Below are 6,471 nucleotides of genomic sequence, written 5' to 3'. Positions count from 1 at the left end.
GTAGGGAACAGGCTGAAAAACACACATGTGAATTGTGTCTTAATAGTATTACAATGGTACTGATCATTCTGTAAGACCAAGAACTCCCCTGGTTAGTCTTTCCCAGATGTCATACATTAAGATCTGAGTATCATTAGTTTTACAGTATTCCCAGTAAGGTCTTCCAATGTTTTATTTTTTAATCCCATCGTACAGTAAGATGAAACTTGGGAAGCAGTTCATGTACAAGCTTATAACTTGAAGGAGTTTTAGATAATAGAGTTGGACTCTTGATGAGAGAGAGCAGAGGTCAAGGGTGAATATCCAAGTTGACACAGGATCTTTGCATCAACTGTCCTGACCTAGTATCTAGGAATATTATCTTCCAGTTTGATATTATTTCAATACTTTTCTGTAACAAGTCTGTTAAAGATGTTCTGTTATTGAATAATATATTATTTGTTACTCTTATTGATATATTTTTAAATAATAAAATGTTTCTCTTTCTTATTAACAAATTACAGATGACCAATGGAAGATAAGAAATAGACAGCAGTGATTGAATTCCTTTTCTTGGGCCTCACAGATCATCTCCACCTGCAGATTGTCCTCTTTGTTAGTTTTCTCTTTATCTGTCTTGTCACCCTGGGGAGTAATTTGGGGATGATCACTCTCATATGGATCGATCCCAGACTCCACACACCTGTGTATTTCTTTCTCAGCCACTTGTCCTTTGTAGACACATTTTCCTCTTCTTCCATTATCCCCAAGATGCAGTGTGATATCTTTGTAGAAAAAAAAGACATCTCTTTCATAGGTTGTGCTGCACAGATGTGGTTCTTTGGTCTTTTTGTGGAAACTGAGTGTTTGCTCTTGGCTTCCATGGCATATGATCAATATTTGGCCATCTGCAAGCCCTTGCTGTACACCCTCATTATGTCCCAGAAGGTCTGTGTGCAGCTGGTTCTGGGCCCTTATGCTGTGGGTCTTCTAAGCACCATGACATACACAATTCATCTTTTTGCTTACCATTCTGTGGTCCAAATATCATCAATCACTTTTTCTGTGATATTTCAGCACTGCTTTCCCTAGCATGTGCAGACACCTGGATCAGTAAGTTGGTGTTTTTCATCTTTGTGGGAGCCATAGGAGTTCTCAGTGGCCTGATCATCATGGTCTCCTATGTTTGCATCCTGGTGGCCATGCTGAGGATCCAGACTGCTGATGGGAGGAGGAAAGCCTTCTCTACTCTCACCTGGCAGCTGTCTCTATCCTCTATAGGACTCGTTTCTTTATTTATGTCTGACCTAGCTCAAGTTCCTCCCCAGATATGAATAAAGTGATTTCTCTGTTTTATATTGTGGTAGCCCCCATGTTGAACCCACTCATCTACAGCTTGAGGAACAAAGAGGTGAAAGATGCATTCAGTAGGAAGTTTGAAAGGAAAAAAGAATTTTTAGTAGATAAAATAGAATTCTAATTGTGCTGCACCACTCTTGTTAATTCAGTTATGTGTGGTCAAGAGAAGACAGTACTGAGAATGAGACATTCCCCTTAGTTCCTGGGTCTGCTGTTTTCAAGGTCATTCATATACTAGACATATTGTTTATATTGTTCTTCTTCAGTCTGCTCCTTTGCAAAATGTTGGGGAATATAAAACATTTTACATACATGTTGAAAGTAGAAATGTAAGTGATGCCAGAAGAAAGTCCAGGAGAACATTTGTATCTTCTTACAGGTGAGAAGACATTTTATTCCAGCCCAGAAAAGCAAACATTGTAAGAGAAAGATCAACAAAGTCCATCCGTAAAGGTTTGATAGACCTTGATAAAAGCTGAACTATGGAAAGTGAGAGAACAACTGTAGAACAAGTGACTCACAATGAGTTAGTGTCCCAACAGGAAAGCGTTGGAACATGTATATACATATATATGAAACACAGTAGAGAAATGAACCAACAGATGAATGGGCAATGACATAACTGGAAATACAAATGGCCAAAAGCATAAATATATACAAAAATTGCTCAAATTCTCAGTTGCTTAAGTAAATGAAATGAAAATGCAATCTGGTTTTGTTTGTTTGTTTGTTTTTGTTTTTCCATCTATCAGATTGGTGAACATTCAGCTGATTAGGTTACAATGCTGGTAAGGTCACCATTTGGGTATTCTATACTTAGCTATAGTGGGTACATTTTCAGAAACTAATTTGGTGATTTCTAGTAAAATGCACTTGATCTTTGACCTAGCTAGCTTACATTCAGAAATTTATGCTATAGAAATATAAATATCAGACACAAATATTGCAGCATCATTTGTAGGGGGATAAAAGGAAACAGTATAGTTTTGTATCATTAGGAGAAGCAAATCTTCTTCTTATGAATCATTGTGCAGCTAATTATAAAAAGAATGTTTTAGATATCTGTGCTTTTGTTTGGAAGAAACTCCCTGATACTATCGTAGGTGAATGGAAAAAACTCCCAAGTCAAAGTAAAATCTGCAAAATTGATTACACTTAGTAAAAATAATGTGTGGGCAGAGTCTACCTACTGTGTAGAATATATTGGCATGCACATTATACAAGATGATGGAGAGAAGTATGGAAGGCTACAGACTGAACTGTGAACACTGGTTACTTCAGTGGCATGCCCATGGGAAGCAGGAAGGTGGGGTGGTGCTCCATCCTCATCTGGGTTGTTGAACTTGTTTTATAACAAATACGTCTACCTTTTTAATCAAGATTCACTTTTGAAAAGCCACAGTCTGTGTCAAAACTGAATGAATAAATTTATCAGTAAATGGATAAATTGAGGAGGATGGATTCATGTAGCCTTCTCTTAAGGCTGTTTCTACATTCCACCATTCTCTGACTTCATGAAACACTTCTGAACATTGGTTACTGAAATATTGTTCAAAACCTAAGTAAAATGGAGAGGTTCTCAGCCACTCTGTGCTTTAGTCTCTCACCTTTTCCCTCTAAAGATATGCATTTTCCTCCACCCCCATAGTTTATAACTTCTATACATAGCGATATGCTTTCTCTTGACTAAAACCTTTGAAATGATAGCAGAATGCTAAAAGTGACACAATGCAAGTGTGATGAGATTTGAAAGGAACAGTAAATATTACCTTAAATGTATCCATGTAAAACTAACATCGCTAATTGTCAGTCTTGTAAAATTTTCCAGCACCATTTTACTAAGAATTGTTAAAACTTGGGCATAGGTGTGACAAAGGGAAAAGGTATTTTTCCTATTTTTATCTAGAAGGACGCAACAGTTTCTTTCCCAGTCAAATTTTGCCTTAAAGTGCCTCTATTCTGCGTCTTCACTGTGTAACGTGTCTCAAACCACAGGTCACCTTTTCAGATGGTCACTTCCTAGTATGATGCTCGAAGTGTCTTCTATCTTTTTAATTGTTCCTTAAGCATTTATGATTTAACATCCATTGAAAGGGGATTGGGAGAAGAACCGTAGGAAGCAAGTGGTAATTATAAATTTCCTCAATGGCTCTGAGGTCCTTCTCTAAATATATGCAAATATGTGCAAATATATGCAAAACCAACTGTCCTCTGAAGCTCTAGTTACTGCTGTTCTGATGCCCTGATGTTTTTTCTGTGTAGAATACTCTTTGTACCATGGTTACATGGATAACTCTGCTTGTTTTTCATGCACTGCTTAAGCGTGGCTTCCATTCGAAGGATTAATTACCCTGTCATTACTGCAGCATCACATTCTTTTCCTTCATAAGTGTAACATGTTGCATATTAGGATAACGTTTTTGGTTTTGCTTTGTTTTTATTAGTGAGGAATATTCCCAGCTGATTCTTCATATTAGGCGTGATGGAAATTCACATGGAGTTACATTTTTTTGTTCATCTCATAGGTCTATAAGTGGTTCTCCATATTTTGGAATGAAAGGGTGGCTCCCAATATGAGGAGCAGAGAAATTCTACATCAATGAATGCCTCCAGACACTGAAATCCCCTGATATACAGTATTGGTGCCTTGGAGGAGGGCATCAACTTTAATGAGATACGGTTTCTCAAGAGATGTTGTTTTTTTGTTTTTGTTTTTGTTTTTTTTTTGCTTCTGGCTTCCTTCAGGATGTTTTTTCTTTATCTTTGAATTTTTTTGTATTTTGAAATTTTTAAGCTTAGGTATAGTTGTTTGTTTGTTTTTGACATTTATCCTCCTTAGTGTTCTCTGAGCTTCCTGGATCTGAGATTTGGTGTCAAACATTAATTTGAGGATATTCTCAGTCATTATTCTCTAAAACACCTACATTCCTCATATTGTTAGTATATACACTGATTAATCTTGTCAAACTCCATTGAAGTTTTTAGTCCATAGTAAGAGACTGGTTCTTAAATACTGAGTCAGTGTTGTAACCAATGGAGTATTAGCAGAAGCTGGGAAAGAAAAATAATATCTTCAGGATGAAAAGGACACACCAGGAGGTGTTTTGGAGAAGGCATCACAGAGCAGACACTGCTGTGGCCTTTGAATCCTGTTCAAAAACCAGCTTCTTTTGTCTGAGCTTGCAGTCCTTCTTAGGCTTCAGAAGTTATCCTTTAGATTCAACACTACTTTTCTAGAATCTAAAGGAATTGACAAGGAAGATACATTCTTAACAGCCGTCACCCAAGGTGAAAGTGAGAGCTATCAGCCTGAATTCATCAAATTCACATAATACCTTATCTATAAAATATGTCTTAAAATATCCTCTGTTCAAAAACAGGGGCTTTTGAACACAGTTAATAATCTGGACTTGCCTTGGGTAATCTCCAAAGGGAGCTCCTACACCTAAAAAATCTGATTCCCTTCAAAAATTCTGTGTTGATCAAGGAGAAACTGAAAGGCCCAGTGAGGTTCAGCGACTTACTCAGTATCACACAGATAGTTAGTAGGTAGTTATGACCACCTAGAGGTCGGAGGCAGGAGTGTCACCTGTCAGTCTACTCTGTGAATTGTAAAAATATAGAAGTTGTATTTATTTTTAAAAATAAGAAGCCCAAGTATGAATTGATTCCAAAGAAAAATCTCTCTTTCTCTTTACAGATTAGATCAGAGAAGTGGATAATGGAAATCGCACTTTGGTGATTGAGTTTGTTTTTGTGGGCTTAACAAATCACTTCCAGCGCCAGCTTCTTCTTTTTATGGTATTTCTCTTGGTTTATCTTGTCACTTTTCTGAGAAACATGGGGATAATGACTCTCATTTGGTTGGATTCTCGACTCCACTCCCGAATGTACTTATTTCTCAGCCACTTGTCCTTTGCAGATGTCTGCTTCTCTTCTGTGATATGTCCCAAAATGTTGACTGACATCCTTGTGGAGAAAAAAGTCTTCTCTTTCTTTGGTTGTGTTGCCCAGATCTGGCTTTTTGGTCTGTAAAGACTGAGTGTTTCCTTCTGCCTTCCATGGCATATGATCAGTATATGGTCATCTGTAAGTCCTTGTTGTGCACACTCATGTCCCAGCAAGTCTGTATGCAGCTGGTGGTAGGGCCTTATGCTGCCATGGGTCTTAAAATCACCATGATCCACATAACTTTCACCTTTCACCTGCCTCACTGTGGTCCGAATATCACCAATCACTTCTTCTGTGACCTTCCTGTTCTATCCCTGGCATGTGCAGACACACAGATCAGTAAATTTTTACTTTTCATCTTGGCTGGAGCTCTAGGAGTACTCAGTGGTGTGATCACCTTGGTCTCCTATGTTTACATTGTCATCGCTATCCTGAGGATCCGTTCTGCTGATGGGAGGTGGAAAGCCTTTTCCACTTGCTCTTCACACCTGACACCTGTCTCCATCCTTTACGGGACACTCTTCTTTATCTATGAACGTTGGAGTTCTAGTTTCTCCCTGAATATTAACAAAGTGGGTTCTGTGTTCTACACAGCTGTGGTTCTCATGTTAAACCCACTTACCTACAGCCTAAGAAACAAAGAGGTCAAGGACTCATTCAGAAGGACATTTGAAAGGAAGAAATTTCTTTTGAGTAAGTGAACTATGACAACATTTGTATTATAGATTGAGAAGGTAAATAAATTAGAACATCATTTGTACTACAGAGTGAGAGCTAATATATATGTACGATGGAAAAACTGCAAATTGTGTGTTGAGATTCACTCTTTATTACTCTGTGTCATCGATAAGTCACACAATGTCTTTAGGTTACAATTTTCTCATTTTGTTTTTCTTATTTCTTATTCAGTAGAAATGAACTTTAGAACTTTAAACTCAGATAAGTAGATTACTGAATCCCAAGACTTTAAAAAGCATTGTTACTCATATACACACAAAAATTTATGACTAGGATATGAGAGGTTCTTTGTTAAATCCTGAGTAAATGTTATCATCATAACCAGTGACTTTAAAGTACTTCTATTTTGCTTATAACATGTTGAGAGCTCTCATTGTCTGTGATCTTGGCCTTGACTCATTAAACACAAACTGTTGAAAAGTATACTATGGTCAAAATGTAAAA

The 6,471-nt window shown here is 37.4% G+C and overlaps 2 pseudogenes; both read left to right on the top strand.

Annotated features, from left to right (window-relative positions):
- Positions 1-642: 642 nt before the first annotated feature.
- On the top strand, positions 643-1,459 carry LOC140694351 (olfactory receptor 5G3-like; annotated as a pseudogene).
- A 3,728-nt stretch (positions 1,460-5,187) lies between these two features.
- LOC140694486 (olfactory receptor 5G25-like) lies at positions 5,188-5,990 on the top strand (annotated as a pseudogene).
- Positions 5,991-6,471: the final 481 nt, after the last annotated feature.

The sequence above is a fragment of the Vicugna pacos genome, unplaced genomic scaffold (assembly GCF_048564905.1).
Source record: "Vicugna pacos unplaced genomic scaffold, VicPac4 scaffold_21, whole genome shotgun sequence".
Lineage (NCBI taxonomy): Eukaryota > Metazoa > Chordata > Mammalia > Artiodactyla > Camelidae > Vicugna > Vicugna pacos.
Note: the sequence above shows the minus strand (reverse complement) of the source record. Positions and strands in the feature narration are given on the sequence as shown.